This window comes from Choloepus didactylus, chromosome X (assembly GCF_015220235.1).
Source record: "Choloepus didactylus isolate mChoDid1 chromosome X, mChoDid1.pri, whole genome shotgun sequence".
Taxonomy (NCBI): Eukaryota; Metazoa; Chordata; class Mammalia; order Pilosa; family Megalonychidae; genus Choloepus; species Choloepus didactylus.
The window spans coordinates 122,028,804-122,054,915 of record NC_051334.1 but is presented as its reverse complement, the minus strand read 5'-3'; the positions used below and the strand labels follow the sequence as shown (position 1 = coordinate 122,054,915).

Here is a 26,112-nt window from a genome sequence, read left to right as displayed (position 1 = left end):
CTACTTTACATATAGACTATACGTGCACCAGAAACAGAAGATGCCTCAATCAATCAAAATGCTTACTGTAAAACATACTTAGAGATATAAAGTCTTATGAGTATAATTGCGTACTTGTATGACAAATGCTGAGGGAGTAACAAAGCTAATCAGAAGGAAGGGAAGCCAGTCAACCATTCAACAATATTGTCCTAGTTTGCTAATGCTGCAGAATGCAAAACACCAGAGATGGATTGGCTTTTATAAAACGGGGATTTATTTCGCTACACAGTTACAGTCTTAAGGCCACAAAGCGTCCAAGGCAACACATTAGCAATCGGGTACCCTCACCGGAGGATGGCCAATGGCCTCCGGAAAACCTCTGCTAGCTAGGAAGGCAGCTGGCGTCTGCTCCAAAGCTCCGGCCTCAAAACGGCTTTCTCCCAGGACGTTGCTCTCTAGCAAGCTTGCTCCTCTTCAAAACGTCACTCACAGCTGCACTCAGTTCCTTCTCTTTGAGTCAGCTCATTTATATAGCTCCACCGATCAAGGCCCACCCCGAATGGGTGGGGCCACACCTCCATGGGAACATCTCATCAAAATTATCTCCCACAGCTGGGTGGGGCACACTCCAAGCAAATCTAACCAGCACCAAAACTTCTGCCCCACACAAGACCACAAAGATAATGGCATTTGGGGGACACAATACACTCAAACTGGCACAAATATTAATTGGGGTCTAGTGATGTGCTAAATCCCTGGGCCAAGTACTGTCAAGTCAGATACCAATGAGATAAACCTAGTTCCAGCCCTTTACATTTTATTCGGGGAAACCCAGATAATAAACAAGCAATTATAATAGAATAGCCACATGGAGAAATTCAATAGCCATAAGCCCAGGGTATTATAGGAGCCAAGTAAGAAATGAAATTAGTCCAGTTGTTGTTGGTACTGGTGGTAGAAAAAAGGGATGGGGGCTGAGCAAGACAAATAAGAAGAAATGTTTAATCTGAAATCTGAATGAAGGCCAAGATTGAGGCAGAAACACAGGTGTTACATGAAGAGGGGACAGCCTATGGGAAGCCACCAAAGGCTAAAGAAAGCCTGAGATGGTCAAAGTGCTTAAGCATGGCTGCAGGTTTACTTGAGAGAGAGGGGCTGGGGGAAGAGGGGAGAGAGGGAGAGAGAGAGAGAGGGAGGGAGAGAGATGTTTGAAACATGAGCCGATAGAAGCCAGATTATGGATGACCTTGAAAAGCCTGTGAAGTTTTCTGGACTTTATCCTTAGAACAGTGCAAAACCATTGAGCGGTATTGGCTGGGTATCCATAAATTGACATTTCAAGGATGGTACTAGTCAAAATATGGAGCAATTGTTGTGGATAATGTCCAAGGCAAGTAGTCCAAGTGAAACGGGAGGCCGTACTGCACCAGGATGGGTGTGGTGAGTATAGAGATGTTGAATGGACTCCATACAAATCCTTTAGAACATGGAATGACTAGGGTTTGGTGAGTATTAGATCTGGGTAGTGGAAGAGAAGCAATAATCAAGGATTATGTCCAGATTTTTCAGTGTAGTTGCCATTTACTAAGAAAGGGGATGGCCACTGATATCTTGTGGACACTGTTTTCTGCCAATTTATCCGTTCACTCCTGTTTTCACTTCTGTCCCTAACTGGTTGAGATTCCATGATCCATCCCTTCAAATGCTTGAAGCAGAAGGTCTTCCCATAAACTTCAGAAGGGAAAGAGAGGCAGTCAGATGTGGAAGCCTTCAACTTCCTGCCACCAGAACTATAGATAGAGGGTTCCACACCTAACTATTGCCTCATCACCTACAAACAGAATAAATTCCTCCACGCACTAGCTCCTGTTTACTTGTAAAACTGACTCTGACCTCTGCTTGCTGGATTTCATTCCCTCTTTCTTGCCTTCTGCTGTTCTGTGTTCAGTTAATATCTCCACTTTCTCCTGAACCTTGTGGTTTTCCCTCTTGACCTTCTCCTTCAAGATAAAATCAAACCTCTTTTCTCTTAAAAAACAAGGCAAGCAGAAATCCCTCCTTGGATGCCAGGTCACCTTCCAGCTCCCAATTCATTACTCTTGCCTACACAGCCAATTATCTTGAAAAATTTGCAAATTGTTTTTGAACAGAAAGGACTTCAACTGGACGTGGGGATGAAAGTGCAAACTGAAGAACTAAAGATGACACCTGGATTAAGGTCTTGAACAACTGGGTGGATACTAGTGCCAGTGACAGTGATGAGAACTCTGGGGAGAAGCAGGTTTTGGAGGTGTCTTGGACTCAAAGGGCTGCTTGGTCATGCTAAGTTTGTGCTCTTTATGCAGCCAAGAGGAATAAGAGATGTGTGGTGCTTGGGTGCAAGCCTGAGGCTGATGACATGTTATCATGCCATACATTTAAAGTCATGGATAATGGAAGAGATCATTTAAGAAGTAAACCTGCATTGCAAAGACAATACTGCAGACGACTGAGTTTTGAGGAGCCCCACTGTTATATTTCTTTGATGAACAACATCTGAAATGCCGACTTTTGCCTTTCATATCCAAAGACATTTTAGCATCATTTTTCTCCATTATTTCCCCTCTTCTACTTTTGCCAAACTTTGTTTAAAAACATCTAATGTGCTATAATTCATAAGTTGCTGGTACTTCCTCCCTTCTTTAATTTTATCTGGACTATGGTTTGCACTCTAATCTCCAAATTCAAGTTTTACTTCTTAGTCCATCATCATTAATCAATATTTTCATCTGCTCCAATTATTCTTGCTATCAACCCTGATGAAGGAAGCACCTATAAGTCGAATGTTGGAATTCTGTCCTCTTAGTTGTCCTTTACTCGGCACTCTTTTCTTCTGCTTTTTTCTCTGTGTCATGGGAGAGAACAGATTTGTCTTTAATAACACCAACTTGATTTTCCACCCTGACAAGTTCTCAGTAAAATTACATTTTTACTTATAACCCTACCCTTGCAACTTTATCATGCTGGAGATTCTTCCTTATTTTTTATCAGTCCCATCTTTATATCAATGCCACATCTGTTTAGCTCATCATGTTATCTTTTAATCTCAACCCATTGCTCTTTGATGACAATTTTTTTTAGTAGAAACTATGATTTCATGACTCACAATTTTCAGAATGTTCTCCTGGGTGTTCTGGATGAAGTTCCTTTTTCTCCAAAGGATATTTTCCAAAATGTATTTTCATTGAAGTCATCATTCTTTTCCATTCTTTGGTTACTGCAGAAGGAAGGCAGATATATCTATACTTGCTATTTGTTGGCCAACATGGTGTGTAAATTTCCTGTCCCAAAGGTTCATGGACCCAAGTTCAACCCAACAGGTTAGGGACTTGGATGAGATTCCCCACCTCACCCCAATGAAAAGGCTGTGGAAAGAGAGATGCTGACCCTGCCTAAGGCTTTGGCTGTTAGCTAGATGCAAGTTTAGGCTGATTGAAGAACACAGACATGGCCTCAAGACCAGCCATTGAACCAAGCCATTCAATCATGCAGAGAAAAGATCTGCTTTAGTTCTGATTTCCATATCATGAAGCAGAGTCCTTGAAATGCTATTAATACATCTCATCTGGACTAGGAGCTTGGGGATGCAGGTAGCCAAGAACCACTAGACATGAGGAGTATGTCCAGAGGGAGAGAGGGGAGGAAGAAGATAGAGACAGAAAAAAAGGGGGAGGGAATCAACCCTCCAAATGAGCCTATAACCCAAAATTTAAAAAAACACAAATAAATCCACGGATAAGAATCCATTAGAGCCAATAAAAACAACAGTTTAAGAATTAATTCATTTATAATGAAAAGGGTATTCTGGAACAGTCTGGAAAAGAGTTTAAAATTAAGATGCTTAAATACATAAATTAATTAACAGCATCCTTTTCCTTTTTAAAAGGGCAAGAATGATATTAAGAAATGAAGGTAAGCAGAAATAAAAATAAGAAATTAGAAATCATGGAAAAATATATTGATTATCAGTAAAAAGATCTATTGATGAGATAAATTCTTACACCACATACTCAAGAAGAAATTAGTGAATTAAATGATGGTAAGTTAGAGCAAACAGACTAGCAAGACAAAGAGAGTTGGAGGTCAATATAAAAGCATAAAAGAGGAGACCAGATGGAGATACCATAATATTACTTTAACAGGAGTTTCATAGAAAAATAAATGGCTGGAGAATGGATGGGATTATAAAGAAACAATATTTGAAGAGAAATGCCTAATGCATTATCAATATGCAAATATGAATATGCAATCTTCAGAATTATTCAGAATTGAAGTACTCGGATCAAAAGCCAACTATGTGAACTCAAAAGATAAATAGGCATAAAATGACATAAATCCACTCCTTGGCATATAGTAGTTAACTGCAAAACATTAGAATAAAGAAAGCTTCTTAAAAACTTCCACAGACCAATTTTCAGAATACCCACAAGGGGATGACAATTCAACTGACTACAAACTTCTCATCTACAGCAAACAAGGTAGAAGGAAAGCAATTGCCAATATAAAATAAGGAATTTTTTCAGGCACAGAATGTATATACACAGATTATAGAACTAAACTTAAGAAACATTCAAGGATGCATTTCACTAAGAAGTTAAGTGGTCCCAGAGAGAAGGTACGCACAGAATTCAACATAGTAATAATAACTTTAATTAAATGCTGAATATAAAAAATAGCAATTTCATATTAAACATTTAAATCAAAACTCTGGCAACAATAACAAAAAAGGAATGCAGAGTTTTGATGAAATACACAATCACTGAAAAATTTCAGACTTTGATGGAAAAAGTAATATTTATTAAATGTAACAAAGTAACCACTAAGTATAGAAATACACATAGCAACCAAAATAGAGATGAGATAAAAGGAAATAAAAGATTAAAAAATAAGTAGAGAGAAAAAAGGAAAGAAAGGAAAAGAATAGTAATACAGAAAACATAAAATAAAATTGTGGAAATGTCTTAAAGTATCAGCAATTACCATCCATGTAAATAGATTTACCCAACAATATCCCAAGCATATAAAAGCAACACAGCTAAAACAAGTCAAGGAAAATAATAGTAAAAAGAGAGCTTAATAATACTACTAAGCTCACCATAAAGAATTTAATGTACGAATTATTCATTTTAGTAAAATGGGATGTTACATAATACACACGAAAGGACAAATCCACCCAGAAGATATTAAAATATGAAATTGTATGCACTTTGAACTCCGGAGAGGAAAAGTGACAATTTCCAAGAGAAATGCACACATTCATCAGTTGAAGATTTTACCCTCCTTTTATCTGAAATTGGTAGATTCAGATAAAGTAGATAGAAGATTTAAGCAATGGCATTAAGAAGCTTGATATATTATGCATACATAAACTTGTACTCCAAATAGAATGGCCACAAGACAATATGTTGGAAATCAACAATTAAGAAGATAGTTCACAGAACTCTATGTGTCTGGGAATTTTAAAAATGCACTCCTAAATAACTCATAAGTTATAGGAGAAATAACATTGGCAATTAAAAAGTGCTTAGAACCATACAGTACTCTGAATCAATTGTACACTACCAGTATGTAGGAAAAACAAGAAAAAAATCAATGCCTTTTGCTATGCATCCAACCATTCCCTAATAAATCATGACAATATCCATTTATGCAATGTAAAGTGTTGGTTGGAAGCATTTGATGGCAAATGCTATTTGATAGTATTGATTCAGATCAAGGTTCCCATTTTGCTGACAAAGGTATGAATCACTGTCCAAGCTTAGAACAAAGGGAGTATTTGTGCAGATATTTTTAGAATAAGTGACTAATGAAAGTACAAGATCATTTAGAAGACTTTGTAACCAGTTCCACTGGAAGGGCCCATAGTGGAGAAGGTGGCCTGATGACAATGGTCCATCACATATGAGACATGGGGAAGACGCTGACACATCCTTGCTGGGAGAGGGAGAACGTTCCAACAGCCACTCGATAAAGCCGTGATAGAGAACAGGGCAGTGACGTCAATGTTTTAATTTATTCACAGCCAGCAAATTTTCCAGCAAAGGGCCAGATAATAAACACTTTATGCTTTGAGGGTCAGATAATCTCAACGCTGTGATTTCAAAGTGGCCCTGGACAATGCATCAACAAATGTGCATGGCTGTGTTCCACTAAAACTTTATTTATGAAAACAGTGGGCCAGATTTGGCCTGTGGATCTTACTTTGCAGATTCCTGGTCTAAAACAAACTGATCATCAAAATTGATTATTAGGATTAATAGACAATTGCTTTCTCTTGATTAGTTTTTGTGTTATCTGGAGAACATTACATTTATTTGAATATAATCTTAGTTACCCAGACTTGTAGTTCAACAATGTACATCTTAGGACAAAAACAAGTATGCAAGAATGCAACAATTTTTGCATTCTCCAAATAACACAAAAATGGTTTACTGTGTGATTATCTATGTATTGCTTTCAGCAGCAACTTATGATATAGTGGAATTTGTAAAACTATATGCACTCACAGTTCCTATTTCTAGAATTTGATAAATAATTGACTTTATTTTACTATTTAATCTCAAATGACAGTTTATAGAAAATGGATACATACCAAATCAACAAAATAAATGATACATAGACAGACAGATAAAAAAAAAAAGTCCTTTTGTCTCAGATATTTGAATGTATACCAACCCAGACTTTTTGCTTTTCATATTTATTTTTTTTTAAATATAAAATGGATCAAAAAGAACAATTATCAAGGATGAAGTTTCCAGACACACAGGCTATAAAACAGCTAGAAAAGTATGCCTTGGGAAAGTTAAGGAGGCTCATTATTACCTTGTTTTAAACGCTGTACCCAAGAAATAGCTATCTTAATTGTCCATATATCTGGCTTCCTTGCCTCACTTTCCAAGAAGGCACGGCTGGCTTGCCTTGCATGGCCTCAGTTGAAGGACATCACATACACAGAGGACAGTACATCAGTACTCAGCTAACTAGAAGGATCCCACTCTCAAATGGTCTCATTGCAATTCTATGATTGACTACCTTCATTGTTGTGTGTGACATGTTTCAAACCTTAACAATATGCTCACTTCCACACAAAATAATGTTAAGTCTTCATAATGATCAATAAATTGCCCTTGCCACTTTTACAGGCAGCTGGAAAATGATAACCTAGGGACAAAACATTGTGAACTTTGTACTGTTGGAATTATCATTCATTAAATGGTCATTAGCTAATGGTCACTCAGTTTATTCATTATGGAAATTATATATAGAATACTGCAAAAACGCAGTAAGACCGACATCTGCCCATTTCTGCTCAGGAAGTCCCTTCACTCTCAAGTGTCATAAATGTTCTCCTTTCTGCTTCAAAGTTTACTGCAACTATTATTATTTCTTTTTCTTTCGATCTTCCTTTTGTTCCCCAGAGCCAGAACTTTCTGGCTCAGATGCCCTCTTCTTGTGTGCCATTTTGAGGAGCTCCAATGATGCCTGCTGAAGGGAGGATGTGACCTGCCTGGTGTTTTCTCCTGTTTCACAATCTTTTCCAGTCAGGAGACGCTCGTCTTGGAAATCTCTTCTTTAGCTTGTTGCACTCATCTGCAGGCAATTGATTCTTGAATTCTTCCATCTTAGTTTCTGTGTCATGAATGATTCCTGTGGCCATAGAAACTGCTCAATTTGTTCCTTCTTTCTCTGGTCTTCCTCAGCACACTCCTTTCTGAATTTCCAGAGTAGAAATATCGAAAGCTCTACCAACTAATTCATATGAAGCAATGATTTTTATCTTCTGATTTATCTAGACCACAGGCCAGAGCAGCAGTGGATTCATTAATCACTCAAAGAGCATTTAGTCCAGCTATCTGACCTGCAGCCTTAGGGGTCTACTCTGAGAGTCATTGAAATAAGCTGGGGCTGAGATCACACCATTTTCTGCTGCATGCTCCAAGTAATTTTCTGCAGTCTCCTTCAGCTTCATCCACACCAGTGCTCCTATGTAATATGACTTGGAGAATAGAGTTTTCCCTGAGCTTCAACCCAGGCATTGCCAGTGGAGGCATGGACAATTTTTAAGGGAACATTTTAATATCTTTCTGTACTTCAGCTTATCATCTCACCAGGTGATATGACCCTTGGTGGCATAGAACATGTTGATTGGGTGGATGACAGCCTGTTGCTTGACCAGAATGCCAACAAGTTGCTCACTGTCTGCTGTGAAGGCCACAAGTGAAGACGTGGTTCTGGCACTGTCAGCGTTCTCCTGCACCTTTGCTTGTTTACCTTCCATAAGTGCCATACGGGAGTCAGTAGACCCAAATAATTCCAACAACTGCTCCCTTGTTTGCTTCTGATGCATGGTCCACCATGAAACAACTCTAAAAGCCTCATGACTAAGGCCTTTGCAGCCATCTTCATGGTGGGCAGCATGGAACTCCAGGAGGCTGTGGCGGCACCAACGAGATGGGCGACTGCTGCTTGGCTGGCACTTATCATGGCGGCTGGAGGATAGGAATATGAACAAGGCAGCAAAATGGTTCTCGGACCACCAGGAGGTGTGCAGGGTGGCAGGGGCAACTTTTCTGGAAACCTCCCCCAGTCCAGTTTTAATAAAAAGATTGTGTTAAGCTTGTGTTTTAAATTTTTCTGAAATGCATTATTGTGTATATATCATACATATATGTGAAAAACTATTTTCTCATGGGAGAGAGCAATTAATGTTAACTCTAAATTTTGTGTGATTATAAGCCACATATGTAATCCCTAAAATAAAATAGAAAGAGGGCCAGGAAAGCAGTCTTTGAATTTTCATAAGATTTTTTTCCCTTTATATTACCAACTCGATATCTTGATTTCCTAAGCAGTTTGCTTTCCCTGAATCAATGGCTAAATAATAGCAGTGTGATAACAGAAATACATCACTGTGATAAATATCCAGTTTCTACACATCATCTGTTTTGTCCTTGTACATGTAAAGGAAAATACATTTATTTAAATGTCATAAAAGTCTACTTTGATTAATGTTATTAGTGGCTGGGAATGAGATTCTGTTCACTGAGATAAAAGAAGGAACTGTGATGTTAAGCAGTATTCAATAGAAACTAGAAAGGGGGAAAATATTTAGTTTTTCTTATCACTTATATATTTGTGTGTGGTAACTATAAGACTCAAGAGGAAAATAATTTTCTGCCTAAAGTGGGAGGGAAAATGACAACTCATAAATATATCTTCCACTGTTGAAACTTATTTGCATTCAGTACAATGTAGAAATAGTATAATAGCTAATTTAATGCAATGGAGTAACAATATATAATAATAGTATAATAATTTAGAATAGTAATTAGATTTAATTCAAAATATCTTGGGAACTATTAATTTGAAATTACGTAGCTTGTACAATCAAGCTTGCTTTCTTCCCCCCTACCCCCAACACAAAAGATGAGGTTTCTTGAATATGGTTTGAATTTCCCAACCATTTATAGAATCAATTATACCATCAATCTACAAAGAATGGAATTTAGAGAAATATTTACTTCAATATATTTTTTAAAAGTTAATAGGGTTTCCTGTGATCATGCCAAGCCAGCAAGGGTGCTGGTTCCCACCTTCAATGGCATCCTTAGACAATAGGAAGCAGAAGGGAAGGTTGGAAATGAGGAGAGAATGCCTGATAAAAAACCCACCACACTTCCCTCGTGGATGTTGGTAACGTATTTTGACACTTTCTTGGGGTTGAGGCTTGGAAGGTTGCTTCATTGAGCTGAGAATGGGGCTGCCAATGGGGAGCAGAGAGAGAATGGGGAGAAAGAATGAATTTCTCTTCTTCCCTCTCCCCCATAATGCTCTGGGAGAGCCACTGCCTGCTCCTTCTGCTCCAAGGAATCTGTATATGACTCAGGCCCCTGATACTGGGGGCCCGAGGGGGCAGTCATATCAGAGCCATACAAAATCCCCACGGGACGAGGAGCTGAAGAAAGGGGTGTCTGCTGAGGCTGTCCTGCCCTCCTCGGGCAATCCCTCCCCTGCTCATGCCTCGCACAAACACACCGCCTTGGCTGACCTCAACCTCAGGAGACCAAATGCGGCCAAGAGCATCAGGGGAGACCCGACAGGAAGGTGGCCTGGCACTGTTGACAGAAAGAGAGCTGCCTGGAGAGGTTCTCTCTTGCCCTTGGGACTCAGCAGCTCACCAGCACGCAGAAAAGCAGGGTTTTCTCAGCTACAAAACTAGCGATGTTTGGGGCCGGTTAACTCTTTGCTGTGGAGACTGTCCTTGGCATTGGAGGGTGTTTAGCAGCACCCCTGGCCTCCAGCCTCTAGCTGCCAGGGGCATTGCCTGCCCTCCTCCCTAGTTGAGACAACCCAAAGTACTTTCAGACATAGCTAATGTCCCCTGGGGCAACATCACCCCCAAATAAGAATCCCTGTCTTCGAACAACATACATTCACAGGCATGTAAAATAAGTAGATACTGAAAAACGTTAAACACCATAAAGGAAACACCTGAAAAACATGTACTTTCTGAAGAACTACAGAAAAGATGCTCCAAAAATATAAACATAACATATTATCAGTGAGAAAGCAAAAATAAGAAGCCTTACAAATGAACCAAGTGGGAATATTTATTTATGAAATACATAGTAGTTAAAATAAAAGCTACTGAGCTGAACACAGCTGAAGAAAGAAATAAGTGAACTGTGAGATGTTTCAAGACTCTCCTATAAAATGTCAGGGAAGGCTGAAAAGAAAAGAATTATAGTAGAAACACAAAGGACATGGAGAATAGAAATATAACTAGCAATATCTAAGGAAGACACAGAAAGTAGAACAAAACTGGAAAGGAAGCATTTTTTAAAATAATGAAAAGAAAATAATCTCCATCATTTAAACAACAACAACAACAAAGATTTAAAGATCTTAGATTGAAAGAACTCAAATAGTTCCCAACACGATAGATAAGAAAACCCCACACCTAGGCATGGTAGGGTGAAAATTAAGAACACCAGAACGAGAGAATTCAAGAAGTTCCAGAGAGAAACCAGCAGTCTTCCAAAAAGCAAGAATCAAATTGACAATATAAGTCTCAAACTCAACACTAAATATAAGAAGTCAGAGTAATATTTTAAAATCACTTTGAACCTAAAAACTCGATTCCAGCCAAATTGTCACTTAAATATGACAGTGTGATAAAAATATTTTCAGGCATGCCAGTTTTCAAAAGACTTGCCAGAAAAAAAAATCCACTTTGAAAATAGTCTGGGAAAGAAATCTCAACTCCAGGAGAAGCTGTAACACAGAGAGAAGAGCAGTAATATATGTTAGAGAAAGTTATTGTTGTATAAAAAAGCCAGGACAAGGAAAGGGAAACCCAGAATTAAAATTCTAGACAATTCCAAACATTGGGTAGCATATGGGGGAAACCAGAGAGATGTGAAACCTCACTCAAATATGTGTCTTGATAGGGGAAGGATGTGGACACTGGTGAGTTTAAGCAATCAATAGTGAATACAGATGAGCATGATATGAATAAAAATACACTGTATTACATTTAAGTCAGCAGGTGGGGGAGAAACTATCTAACAGAAAGCAGGAAAGGAAAATCAAATCAAAGGAAAAATATAACCAATGGAAAATATAAAATGTTCCGGAGCGCTTTGCAAGGCACCCTCTGCAAGCTTCCCATGTTGCTCGGCAGCATCAGAGCATAAGAAAACCTCTGAATATCTTCTGCCTCCTAATTTTGCACACTCAGCACTTTGTGGAAGATGATCAGAAATGGAAAAAGAATAAGAAGGTGCAAGGGCTGTGTGAATATGGAATAACAATTGAGTTTTTTTAAAAAAGGGAAACCAGAATATATCCATTTTAGGTTTTTCTTTACCCCTCATTGTCTTGTCTTATTGCATTGTCCACTTAATTTATTTTTGTTGCTGGCAATAAATGTTTATGGTAATCATTTGGAGTTGCTGGTTTGCAAGTCACATGATAAAATGTGTTGTTTAACTCTAGAGGCACACTTCATTTTAGACAATATTTGGCTTGATTTACTGGACCCAACTGGATGGCTTTTGGCTATTGCTAGAGATCACATATAACCTTAAGAGAATATGCAAGCTACTAAAGGCAATTCCATAAATAACCCAAAATATTTTAGCACAATATCTCATTCTTCTTTCTGTCTTCAAATGCCTAGCAGATAGCTCAAACTCAGAAAATATTTACCCAGTTGATTCAGTCTAATAAAGTCTTGTTACTTTTAAATATATATATATATATTTTTTCAGAAATAAATCATAAAAATTTCCATATGCTATACCCATCAATTAAAAGATGAAGGATCAGGACTGTATTGTAAAGCAAGATTCAACAATTTGTTGTCTGTGACAGGCATGTTTAAATCAAAAGATAGAAAAAGAAGGAAAATAAGAGGATGCAATATATGAGCCAATCAATGCTGGGTAACAAACTTTAAATCTGATAAAATAGAATTCAATGCATAAATATATGGGAAAAAAGGAAACTATATTGTGACTGGAACAATAACATAAGAAGACTCAATCATTGTGAATGTATATTCAGGGAAAAATAGACTTATCAACAATTGTAGTTTGAGAGTGTAGCACATTTTTCCAAGAAATGGTTAGGAAAAACTGACAGAAAAAATAAGCATCATTATCAGAGAACTGAATGATACAATAATCTTAAATATTATAGTCAGATAGACTGCTACAACCAGCAGATGAATGATTTACATTACTTTGCAACCTTGCAGAACAATCAAAATAGTGCAAATTTTTACACATCTCACTTCTTTTACTCTTCTTATACTATGGAATAAGCCTTCTTGTACTGAATTATTTGCAGATGAAATGATCCTCTACCTAAAAAACCTAAGAGAATCAATTAATGAACTATTGTAATGAAGAAGAGTTCAACAAGATTGCTGGAAACAAGATAAACTTACAAATTTCAGAAGCAATTCTGTACATCAGCAACTTAGATATATAATTAAAGGTAGGCAACAAAGCCTATCAAATATCTTTATGCACAATGTCTATGGAGAAAACTGTAACATTCTCATAAAGGAGATAGAAGAAAATCTAAATATGTGGAGTGACATTCCTTTCCTGTGGTGGGACAATTTTAATATTATAGAGCTGTCAACTCTACCATTTAATCTGTAAACTCAATATGCCAGATGTCTTTAGAAACTTGATGACCCTACACTGAGATTTGTTTTGAAGACTAAAGTTCCATGAAAGTGACAAAAATATGACAAAGGGAGCAAAGAGGGAAGATTTTACCTAACAGATATTAAGACATATATAAAGGCCATAGTAAGCGGAATAGTATGGTTTTGACATAAAGACAAATACATGTTCAAATGGGACACCATGGAAAGCCCAGAAAAAGATCCATATGGAAACAGTATAAAATACCTAGAGTTCAGCCAAGTTAACTATCAAAATATCCTAGAAGCAAACATTTGTTTGTGGTGTACAACCCAAGTAAACCCTCATAACAAGTCCACTAGCAGATATGCACCACGTCCTCCATCCCAGGGTTGTGTGCTGTGTGCACTGGCCAGGAGCGGAAAGTTCATGGGGCTGAGGATAGGCTGAAGGTGGAGGGTGACAATAGCAGGACATAATCCTGCAGTCAGAAGCCATCTGCTCTGGGTGTACACTGCATCATGGATAGATCCACAAAGCACAGTGGTGGATGAAAAAGTAAGAAACAGGAGGTCATCTAGAGCAGAAGACAACTGGACTCTCATTCACGATCACAGTCCCCAAAGACACATCATGTAGACATACATCTATCATTAAAATGGTTACACACATTTTACGTGAGCATGTAAACAAATGAACATTAGAATGGTGATTTGGGGGAGGTGGGAGGAGGAAGTGAACAAAAGAGAATGTTCATAAACACTTTAGCTATAAACACATGAATGGAGGCATTTACACATACCACAACCAAGAGACTGGCCTCAAGCAGGCAAACTATGGTCAGGTGCCATCATCTGTGCATTCTGAAATGAAAGAAAACAAAAACATAATTATTTCAATTGTCCAGCATTCGGTCTATAAATCTTGTGATAACAAGAATTAGGTTCATATTGCAAAGGGGAAAATCTCCATGTGACCATTTTTTTTTCCAAATCAGTTTTATCGAGATATATTTACATACCGTATAATCATCCATACTATATAATCAGTTCTTCACAGTACCATCATATAGTTGTGCATTCATCACCAAAATCAATTTTTGAACATTTTCATTACTCCAAAAAAATAAAAATAAGAATAAAAATACAAGTAAGGAACACCCAAAACATCCCATCCCCCCAGTCCCCCTATTATTCATTTAATTTTTGTTACCATTTTTCTACTCATCTATCCATACACTGGATAAAGGGAGTGTGAGCCACAAAGTTTTCACAATCACACAGTCACATCATGTAAGCTACATAGTTATACAATCGTCTTCAACAATCAAGGCTCCTGGGTTGCAATTTGACAGTTTCAGGGGTATTTCCTTCCAGCTATTCCATCACACTAAAAACTCAAAAGTGTTATCTATATAGCACTTAAGAATGTCCTCCAGAGTGAACTCTCAACTCCATTTGAAATCTCTCAGCCACTGAAACTTTATTTTGTTTTGTTTCTCTACCCCCTTTTTGTCAAGAAGACTTTATTAATCCCACGATGCCGGGTCCAGGCTCATCCCCAGGAGTCATGTCCCATGTTGCCATGGAGCTTTACACCCCTGGGAGTCAGGTCCCATGTAGTGAGGAGGGCAGTGAGATCACCTGCTGAGTGGGCTTAGAGAGGGAGAGGCCACATTTGAGCAACAAAGAGGTTCTCTGTGGGAGACTCTTAGGCACAATTATAAGTAGGCTTAGCCTCTCCTTTGCAGTAACAAGCTTCATAAGGGCAAGCCCCAAGATCGAGGGCTCAGTCTACCAAATCTGTAGTCCCCAGTGCTTATGAGAATATCAGTAATTCCCCAGATGGGAAAGTTTAATATTTCCACATTTTCCCCAGTTTTTCCTGGGGGCCCTGCAAATACATTTTTATTGTCTTCCCAAATTACTTTGGGATGTATTGGGATTTCATACTAACCTGTACAAACCCCCCAGATCTCCCTTCCTATTCACAGTTCCATGTAGTTATGGTATTTGAATAAACTGAGCATACAAGTTTAATTATTTAGTGTGCAGCAGAAAATATATATATATATACACTGTGTCAAATAAACATCTCTTCCCTTGGTCCATGTGACCACTTTTAACAACCCTAGAAGTCAGTGGCAAAGTTAACATCCCACCAGTGTTTTCTAGAGGAGGCTTCCCCAGAAGGGGGTCCCTAGATTTGGACATGCTCAGAAGAATGGCTGGGAGGAGATTTCCCACCTCTCAGAGGAGTTGCAATATCAGAGAAGACGACGAGTTTGCCAATTGCATTTATTTTCTCCACCCCTGCTTCTCCTGGGTGAACCGGATAACTTACAAAAACGTTTGGGCTGGTAAACCTATCAAACTTGTGGACCAAAAGAGGTTCTTCTTTTTCTCTCCTGGAAAATGAGTTTACAGTTCCAACAGCTGGCTCAGTTGTGCAAACCAAAGCACCTCCTGGCTTAGTTTGGACAAAGAAGAGCTGAAACAGAACTACAAAAACTGAAAGCTGTGCAGAAAAAGTAATTCTATCTGCACTGTAAGAACAAAAGGTGGGCAGATTTAAAAAGGACACGGTGTGAAGCAGCAAGGAATTTTGGCAAAAGCCCAGGCTCTCCCTGGTTTCTCAGAACTCCTTTACAAAATCCCGGGGAAAAAGGTGTATATTAATAACATGGGGACTTGCCAGTGTCCTAAGGTTAAGCTCATATTTTCAAAGGACAATAATTATAGGATCAAGCACATGAGAATTAAACTTGGGCATGAAAATTATTTTCCCCTTCCTTGTCACCCAGAAAGGTCAACTCTGACCACAGAATTTCAAAGGCAGTGAAGTGGAAGCACATTTTATAAAGAAATGTTGGAATTGCCCCGCAGGGAGTGCTCATCAGAGAGAATAAAGTCCAGTGCTCATTGGGAAGAGAATTATCTCCCTGGATAGGACTGAAATGAGTCAAAATTGTAAATAAGGCCAGCGCGAGTACACTGCCCACCCCGCTTAGTCACCAGGCCTCGCACACCGTTGTGGGTCTTACCAACTGCCCAGAATCCTGGTCTGATATGTCCCTGCACGTTCTGGATGGCCCTGCACCTCCTCCCTTCACTCTCCAACCAAAGCCCTCTTCCAGAGATTCTGTGTGGACCTCAGGGCCACACAGCAGAAGGGCCAGCTTTGCTTTGATCTGAAATGAACACTGGGGTTCTGCATACTATTTTATGTGACCAAAATATTTTCCTGCTAAAGCACTTATGAACATAGATTATTGGACTACATTTTCAGAAGAGGATCATGTATATGTTGCCCTGGTATAAACAGTGTGTGTTGATTTCAGAAGCCTGACCTCCATTCCCAGTGTGATCACAGCAATGTCCTCAAGTACAGTGTTTACTTGTTCTGAGCATCAGTGTGCTCAACTTAAAATACTGCTGGGGATGGTGTAAGACTCACAGTGGGAGATGAGGGGCTGTGGGACTGGGAGACAATGGGGAAGGACCTCTCGGAGCGCAACTCCTAAAGCATGCCTAGCAGAAGGGAAGCTCACGAGCAAGCTGAAATGCCAGGGGCAGGAGTGAGAGAGAAGGAACAGACCGAAAGGCAGCCTTCTTTTTATGGCCACCACGGACCAGCTATTCTATACATCATTGGTTAGGAAACACTCCACCTCTCGAAGCACACAGCTCCCACTGCACTTCCCACCAGGCCCACCCTTGGAAACAGGACCCGTAAGGGATGCACTGTGGGAAACTTTAATGCTCTCTATTTGTGTAAGAGGATTCCTTATTAATAGGGACTTAGGAAGAATATATTTAACCCAAGCCAATGGAGGATGGTTGCCCTGGTAGTTTTTTTCACCACCCCAAACTCTTGCTGCCCATCCCTATTTCATGTGACTCCAGCTTGCTGCAGCTTTCAAAGGTGATGTCCAAATGGCAAAGCCAGTGGTTACTCTTTAGGGTTCTCTGGTTCTTTGCCTGCAGAAATATCCCAATAAGATATGGTTGCTTCCATGACCATTAACTAATTAAAATCAAATATTGCTTTGTAACATGGATTTGCATGTTGAATTTTCCTTATAGAAACCACTTATTGATCTTTCTATATTTTGGCTCCTGGCCATTTTTGTTAAGGTCGTACCCTTGGAGATGAAATGAAATGTTTTCCATCAAGGGAAGGGCAGCAATCTAGTATAAAAATTGCACATACTGTAAAAAGGAATGTTAATTGCCTTGGGGAAGAGGCAGTCAAACAAATATCTACAGATTTAATGATGTATTTATTTATAGCAAAAGACAAAGAAATAGACTTCTTTCAGACTCCAGACAAAACGCTTTGGGTGTATTTAAATGCTCTCTTTTGGTGATGAGTCTTGGTTTATAAAAGCCTCATATATTAAACCGTGATGTTCATAACTACAGATATTTTTAGAGATCAAATTTGTACATGAATGTTCCCACCTATTGGTATCCAATGTGGTTTTGAGTTTTCAACAGACACATTTTCTCTTAAATTTATGACAAGAAGAGCCTAAATCATTTTAGAATCTGGATGCACACACTCTACAATGGGTTTTATCTAAATATCAGCAGCGTTAAATGCAATGGAAAAATCCTGATAGACTCATTCCTTTTGTTCCATTTCCAATGAGAACAATTACTGCACAGGCACAGAGTTATAACTGTCCCACATTACCCACTGCCCAGCTGGGAGAGCTCACACCTCAAGGGCAAGTCTACTTTGATGCCACGAACAAGCCGCTTTCGTAAGTGTGGAGAGAAATAGACACGGGCTCCCAAATGGAGGAGAATTTGGCCGAGGAAAGCTGCAATAAATGCTAAGTGCAGTAGCTGGGTTGTGGACACCTTGGAAGGAAAGATTGTAGTTCTGTCTCATTATCTTTAAGTCAAGTTGTGGGAGATAGAATTTAGGAATTCTAAGTTGCCCTGGTCGCTTATGCTAAAGTCATTTAGAATCCAAGAATAGTGGCGTGGTTTCTCCACCATCTGGCCGTGGGTGGTGAGTCATCTGGGGCTCCATTTCTAGGATGACATTTCTCCATAGTGATGTTTATGTTGTGCTGTTTGGAAGGGGAGGGGTTATTTAAAGCAGCATCTTCCAGTAACCTGGATGTGCAGATCTCCACTGGGTGGGCAGGCTGGCTGGCACAAGGATGAGAGCCGGCTAGGTTGGCTGTGAGCACAGACCTTTCAACTGTGTCCATTTTTAGAGCAGTGGTATTCTGGATCTCTTCCTATTTTCCTGAGCAGGGAGCAGAGAAGGGAAAATACAAACATTTCTGGCAAGTTCATGACTCAACTTGAATTATTTGCCTGAGTTCTCTATTTGGAATTTTGCCTGTTTTGATCAACAGTATATGTAATGTGGAGCTACACCTAATTAGTTTTGAGCAACGAAAGCTTTTCCCAGTGAGAAGAGGTCTTCGGATCTGTGAGCATCTCAGTTAACTAGGGACCCACCTAATAAGATGTTGAGTAACACCTTGCAGGGGCAATCAGAGAAAGGAAGTTCTTTTAGACAGAGCAGGATGGCCCTTGGGGGCAAGGGGAGACCTGTGTCATAAATTGCCACACCTGGCAATTTAAAGCGGAGTCTGTGGCAGAGAGTTCACCAAGGGGCAGGTGGCATTTATCACAGATGGGCTTGCTCAGGGGACCTCCAGGGGCAGGTGGCGACGGGTGGCATAGGGTGCTGGGGAAGGCAGCCATGAGCTGGAGTTGAAAAGACTTCACACAGCACATATGAGCCTGTCAATCCAGTGCAGATGTGCCCCAACATGAGTTTTAGGACTACATTTGCATGTTATTGTAGACATGTGCCTTCGCCAGCAATCCCCCGCAGCGGCATTTAATTCCATTTCCAAATAAATCGATCCCCTGGAACATTTCTTTAAGCACGTTGCTCAGCACACTTATTACCCAGCAGTTTGCTTACGTGGAAAATGCCTCCCCCCTCCCCCTCCATCCAGTGCTGGAGCCAGAGCTGCCCCCTGGGGAGCTTTCCCGCTTTCTGACTTCAGATGATTGAAGAAAACGGACCAGCCTGGTGGCAGAATCAACACGAGAAACAAAACCGTCCATCAATTCTAATCACAGACCCCAGTTTCCTTCTCTCCTCCCATTTTAATTATGTTTAGGTTTATAATTTTTATTTTTATTAATTATGGTTTTGTTGCAGGGGAAAGCATGGATGTCTTTAAAAAATTAAGCAGTAAAACAGGTCATTCAAAAAAATCTGCCATCACCTTTTCTAGAAATTGTTAGCGGCTTGATGAGTGCTTTCCAAAATTATAAACATATACAAAAACAGATATATTTGTGTATGTATGCTGCTCATGAAGAGAGGGTACATTATATAGTTATCTCTGAACAACCCCTCTTGTGGAGATATGAGTTGTGCCGTGAGGCAAAGTAAGGAATGTCTTCTTAGTAAAACCTTGACACAAAGTATGAGGAAGTTCCCTTCTCTTCCTTTCTCTCCCTCCCACACTTGCCACACATTCACGCATGTACACACACACAGTACACGAAATGCATGCACACACAGCATGCACACCAAGTAACAGACAGCCTCGGTGATAGGAACAAAGTCAGGATATATAAACCGCTCATTTGGATAAGGGCTTCTCAGCTGTAAAATGGACATGACTGGAGACAGGTGGTTTGGGTTTGGCCCATGCCTGGGAAGGAAATAGAAATTTATAGAATAGAAATAGGAAATAGAAGAGCTAGAGGGAAGAGAAAGGAGTGTGGCAAGGAGGAGCTTGGGGGTCCTTGAGAAACCCCCCTGGCCTTCGGGAGGGGTTGGCACCGGAGGCTGGCCCCTTTCTAGACTGGAGACACCTGACCACATGAAGCGCAGGAGCCCCCGGGGCTGCCCAGAAGAGATGGAGAAGCAGCACAAAGATGGGGGTAAGCATAGCTAGACAGCAGGAGGAAAGTCTTCTTGAGCATCCCCCAGAGCCAGGTTTGGCAGGACAGGCAGGTGGAGGATTTATCGGGGCTGGGAGTAAGCTGCAGGTGGCACAAGGGGGCAAGAATCATCATCAGACCCCCTAAGAGGTGGCCGAGTGAGGCCGAATGATGGCATCATCAGGAGCTGGGGAGGAGCCACCCTTGGGAAACGTGGGTAGCAGGGAGCACTATTTCCCAAGAGGCATCAGCTGACACCCTGTTCACCATCCCACGAAGGTGCACAGGGTGTCAGCTGAGTCCCTGAAGACTGTGTGATGGACGGAGGAAGGAGATCATCACGGGCAATGACTACGCTTCTGCTAGAATGAGACAAATTGACACCCAAGAAGTAGACGATTCCTTCCATGTCAATATTGTGTTCCCACTGATCAGGTCCTGCCTTGCCTTCTTGCTGGCCCCGGAGTGCCCTGCCAGATGAGGACTGGGGCTCGGAGGATGCTTTGGAAGGGAAGAGAATTTGGGAAGGGAGTTAGATAAAACTGGAATTGAACAGAGTGTGTACTCGAATGGGATTGCTTTAAACCAGAACGTCTAGAACATCTGAAGTGAAGAGTAAGTTTTCTGCTGCCCGTGTGCACACATCTTAGGAAACACCAATTCCTATTTGTTCAAGAATTGTCTAGTTTCTTGGTTATATAAGTTTTATGGGTTGTCATGTCCCCCAAGTCCTAATCCTTGGTCCTTTGAACATGACCTTATTAGGAAATAGGGTCTTTGAAGTGAGCCCTTATCCACTATGACTGGTGTCCCTATAAGAAGAAGGAAATTTGGACACACAGACACAGACAGACACCAGAGAGAAGGCCAACATGAAGATGGGGGAGGCAGTGATTGGAGTGATGTGGCTACAAGCCAGGGAAAGCCAGGGTTTGCTGGCAAACATGGGAAGCTGCAAGAAGCAAGGAAGGGGTCTCTGTTACCGGGTGCAGAGGGGACACAGCCTCTTCATGTCCACTGCTCATTTCTCATTGCTAGTAAATTTTTTAAAATCAACATGAAATCTTTTTATATTGAGGAAACTTGTACCACCTATTTTTTTCTCTATGCTACCTCATTAAGGAGGATGCTGGCTTATGTATATATACCATAACATTTTACATTTTAACAGTTTTCAGTGTGCAGTTCAGGGGCATTAATTACATTTGCAATGCTGTGCTACCATCACCCCATCCATCACCAAAACTTTTTGTCACTCAAAATAGAAACTCTGTACTCATTAAGCAATAACTCCCCATTCTCCCTGCTGCCAGTGCCTGGTAATCTAATCTATTTGCTGTCTCTATAAATGTGACCTTTTTTTTTTTTAAGAAATATGTATTTTGAAATCTTAGGAAAGGCTACATCTCTTCCTATTTTAAAGAGGGTTTTCATAAGGAATGGTGTTGAATTTCAACAAATGCCTTTTCAGCCCCCATGAAGAAAAATCTTATGGCTTTCAATTAAAATCATTAATGATTCCATAGGTTTCTTTAACCTACTTCTTTCCTTGGGAGGGGTTTTACTTCCTTAGTAAAAATGATGCTGATTGCTGCTAGTTTTTTGGTTGTGGTTTCTGCTTGCATTACTAAGCATAACTGCATTTTTTGTTTGTTTTATGTTTGTGCCATCTCAATCAGATTTCTGTATCAGAATTAATGCATTATTTTGAAAATTAGGAAGATTTTTAGCTAGCTATATTGTATCACAATTTACTCTAATTATCATATCGAAAAAATGGAATTTCGTAGAATGAACTCACCACTCACCTTAACTTCATCCCTCCATTTAATAGGTTGGTTCTCTCCCTTCCCCTGGATGAAATGCTGGGTGAGTCCTAGAGCTTCTTTGGTTATTCCTGGGTAATAAAAAGAGGATAAGAGATGGCTTCTCACATGCCCATGTACTTGAATTCCACCCATCCCATGACTCCTTCACACTGCACCAAGGGAAAACATTTGCTGTACTTCCAACCTCCCTAACATTATTACCAACATAGGCTGCCCAAGATTCTTCCACTAATGCCAAGTTAAATAATTATTCTGCCTTCACTCTACAGAAGCAAGAAAATATCTTTTGTATTTTTAACTCCACTCCTCATCACAAGTTGCTTCATAGGTTTCACTATAATAATTTGGAATTTTATATTATGCTCCTCTATTTTAAGAGTATTTTAATAACATTTATTACACTTCTCAACCATATCATTATTAATCAGTTCATTTTATTTGTAAATTCTACCAGTCTAATTGAGCATTACTGTTTCATATCTCCCAAGTATCACATCCATGTTCTTTGCATTACAGTGTTTTAGATAATTTACTTTTTTTTCCAGCAGGGCTCTTATAGGGCTTACTTGGAGTACTTGCGTAATCACAAGGTTTGGTTTTGTTTTGTTTCCATTACCACAAAAAATGATAGGTTACCCATTTCCCATATGGGGGGACATTTTAGAATTAGAATGGAACTTGAAAATTAAACAAAAAAAAACTATCATGACTTTCCCTTAAAAATGAAATAAATCTTTCTTAGCAACAAAATATGTATTCTCCACAATCTATCTGAAGGAATTTAAAAACTAAACTAAACCAAAACTAAAACATGCAAACAAACCAAAAACAATCATCCCAGCTCCCAAGACCACACATTTGTCAAACAGTAAGAATTCCATTTTAACTTTGTGACACATTTCAAAATAAAGTTCATTTACATCTTAAATTCCAGCAAATCATGATGCATGATATAGCTAAGCCTTGTATTGTTTCTTCAAATGAATATGACTTACTTTTTTGTTTGGATTGCAGTATGTAAAAATTTTGGAATGACCTGACAACCTTTAAAAATAAGAATATTTTACATAAAAATCTGAATTCCCAGCTCTCTTGAAAAACTGGAAAATCTGTTCATACTTGTCTTGCAGAGGCGCTGTCCTTTCCCCTCAAGTTTCTATCAGTCCATCATCTTGCTGACAATGCGTAAAACATCCACTGCAATTAGCCTTGAGCTTCGGCTCAGCTGTTTCCTCACAGGCATTTCAATCTGCGAGCCCTGATTTATATGTAACACAGGTGGGTGTGCCTTACGTAGCACGAGGGTGCAGAGAGTAATTTGGAGTCCACACATCACTCCTTTGTGATTTCTACTTTGAACAGCCCTACAGCCCCCAGTTGTTCTCTTCCTTTCTTGTTCTCCTTCCTGTTGTAAATACATAGCTATTTTAATAGTTCTCCAAATACATGCTGATTTACACTGCAGTTAATGAAAACTCCTTCCTCCCAGCTGTTCTGACAAAAGCCCTGGGGACAATCTTGATTGGCTTCATTGACCATTGAGCAAAGACATAAAGGACCCTGCCCCAGACACCTACTTGCTTGATGTCAAACAGAGGCTACACCTGGGCAAGGTGCAAGGCAGGGCCATGCACCATGGGTTTGGGAAATAACAAGATGCCCCATGTAGCTGGACTCAGTGAGAAATAGTCTCAAGCCAAGGAGGTTTGTCGAATGAGTCACGCTACAATGCTATTTGTTATATTTCTTTCCATTATTAATTCTCTGACCCTCCCATCCCCCACTTCCAGGGGCTAAGAACTAAAGCCACTTTTCTTTGCATTCTAGGACATTCTAGGGCTTTGTTTCCAGTCTCCAAATTTTCCTTTTTTAAAGAAAAAATAAAAAGCCACATCCTGAGGCCATCTATCTCAACATCAAATTTTTTCCCCAGTATGAAATTTCTGATACTGAATAAAATCTGGGTAGCACAGGAAGGTCATCCATGTTAATGACATCTCTTTTGTCTTTCCCAGTGTGAATTATCTGTTATTGTTAATGGTATGAGGGGCCAATGGCAGTCCTTTAAAAAGGCATTGCCCCTCTTTGGATGGTAGAAAAAGCAGTGACTCTGCTTGCTAATAGCTGTGATCTTGGGAAGATTCCTAAACTGTCTGTGCCTCAGATTTCCTCATATGTGATGCAAATAATAGTCGTACCCACTCAAAGGGTTGTTTGGGCGATTACATGAGTTAATACATGTAAAAATATTTAGAACAGTAACTGACACATAACAAGCTCTATATGTTCATTATTATAACCATAAAAGTTAGATAAGAATACTAATAATAGTGTAACTGTGAAGTTAGGACTTAACGGATGATTATGATTGCTGAATCATTATATAGATATTCCTTTTTATTTTCTGGTATATTAGAGTAGACAGAGGAAAATACCTGAAATCTGAACTGTAATCCAGCTGCCTTGATCTCTGGTAATGATTGTACAGCTTTTAGCTTGTGCCCTTGTGATTGTAAAACTTTGTGACCAACCCTCACTTCTACCCATTTTAACTATTTTTTTTTACTTTAGAGTCTTAGAATCACTAAAGACAGCCCACAATGTTTATTAATGAAAGGTCTTGGGACAGCCCCAAACTAACCCACCCCATTTCCAAAGTTCTCTTGATAACCAAAGTTGGATCTAACCAAAATGGGCCTGCCTTGCAGGCCCATTACATGCACAGTAGCTTAGACTTTAACCTGTAAGTGACCTATACTTCATTATATTACTAAAAATCATGCCCATCACCATTATAAGCTGCCATTTTCTTGCATAGGTTCTGTGACGAAGCAACCTGTGCATGCTCAATAATTAGATCACTTCTAATTACATCATCTGGAGCCATTGTGCTCATTATCCTAAAACCTGCCCATCTTTCGATACTATAAAACTCTCAGAATTACTGCAGTTCAAGGAGAAGATTTTTGGACCAATAGGCCATCTGCTTTCCTGCTTTGCGCCTAGTAATAAACTCTTTCTCTCTTTGAAACCCTGTGTCTCAGGAATTCGGGCAGGCAATCCACCACCTCTGTCCAGTAACAACAGTAATAAAATAACAACAAAAATTGTAACACATTCCAAGTGGAAGCTGCTCCCAGATTTGTTGCATTCTTGGAATGTTTTCCCAGGGATGTTATTTTTATGAATGATTGCCCTGCTTGATTTTTCCTGCTTTTTTGTTGTTGTTCTCCAAAATTGCCATTATATTGCCAATCTTCTCTGAAATGGAAGTTGTCAAAGTGAAAGATTTGTGTCTTTTCATGGTCAGCCTCTGGGATGTTTTTCACGAACGTTCTGCTCTGAAGACAATTCCTAAATCTCATGCCCACTCTTAGTGTGGGCACAGGCCTTTTGTCAAATATGACTGCACTGTGTAGAGCTCTTTCCTTGGTTCAACAAGGTAACATTCAGTTGGGATAACAAGTCTATGCAAATGTATCTAAGCAGGTCCAGCCACCCATGGTTCCTGGAGGAATTCTGCCCTCGGGACAAAATGCTCAGAAATGCAACAGCCCTTTCTTTCTCTTTCTTGGGGCTTTTTTTGGGGGGAGGAGAGGGGCTTGAGCAGGATCCTCATGACACAGAGAAACTCGGTGAAGCCAGGACAATCCCATAGATCACAGCAGACGTATTGCTCACATATTCCTTGCCCCTCACTCCTCAACCTGGAGCAGAACCCACACGGTAGTTGGGATTCCAGTCCTGGCAGCTCAGTCACTCATCATGCACTTTATCATTTCCTTTTATTTTATTATAGACTCTTGCTCTTTTGTGTTTGTTTTACAAGCTTATCCTTCTGTTATCTAAGAATCTATTTTCCTATTTTCCTTCAAAATAGATTTCTAAGAATCTATTATCCTTATTTAGTTTCATGTACAATTTTCATTTCTGCAATGGTTTTCTATTTCTCTTCCATTTCTTTCCAAGCCTCTGCATGTATATTTTTCATCTCCTTCTGTGTTCTGTCTCTTCTTATAGTCCTTGCACTTCCACAGTGGCCCTTTCCTCAGAGAATCCATATTTAATTAAATATCATGAAAAGTGTATCTTCTTATTTTTAATCTATTTAATGGGTTAATTTTTAAAGTGCGTATTTCCCCCTGCTTTGGGGAGCCTGTGTTTTTT

General features: G+C 39.6%; 1 long non-coding RNA gene across 3 annotated transcripts; it reads right to left on the bottom strand.

The window, feature by feature from the left end:
• Positions 1-592: 592 nt before the first annotated feature.
• Positions 593-23,189, bottom strand: LOC119522717. Of its 3 annotated transcripts, XR_005214510.1 has the most exons (6): positions 23,065-23,159; positions 22,941-22,989; positions 21,925-22,013; positions 13,984-14,044; positions 3,128-3,238; positions 593-2,866 (listed from the first exon to the last, which is right to left on the bottom strand). It is a non-coding gene; the product is annotated as an uncharacterized LOC119522717 (long non-coding RNA). The 3 variants fall into 3 exon arrangements; XR_005214511.1 differs by lacking the exon at positions 22,941-22,989 and having other exon boundaries at positions 23,065-23,189; XR_005214509.1 differs by having other exon boundaries at positions 22,941-23,166.
• Between the last annotated feature and the right edge of the window lie 2,923 nt (positions 23,190-26,112).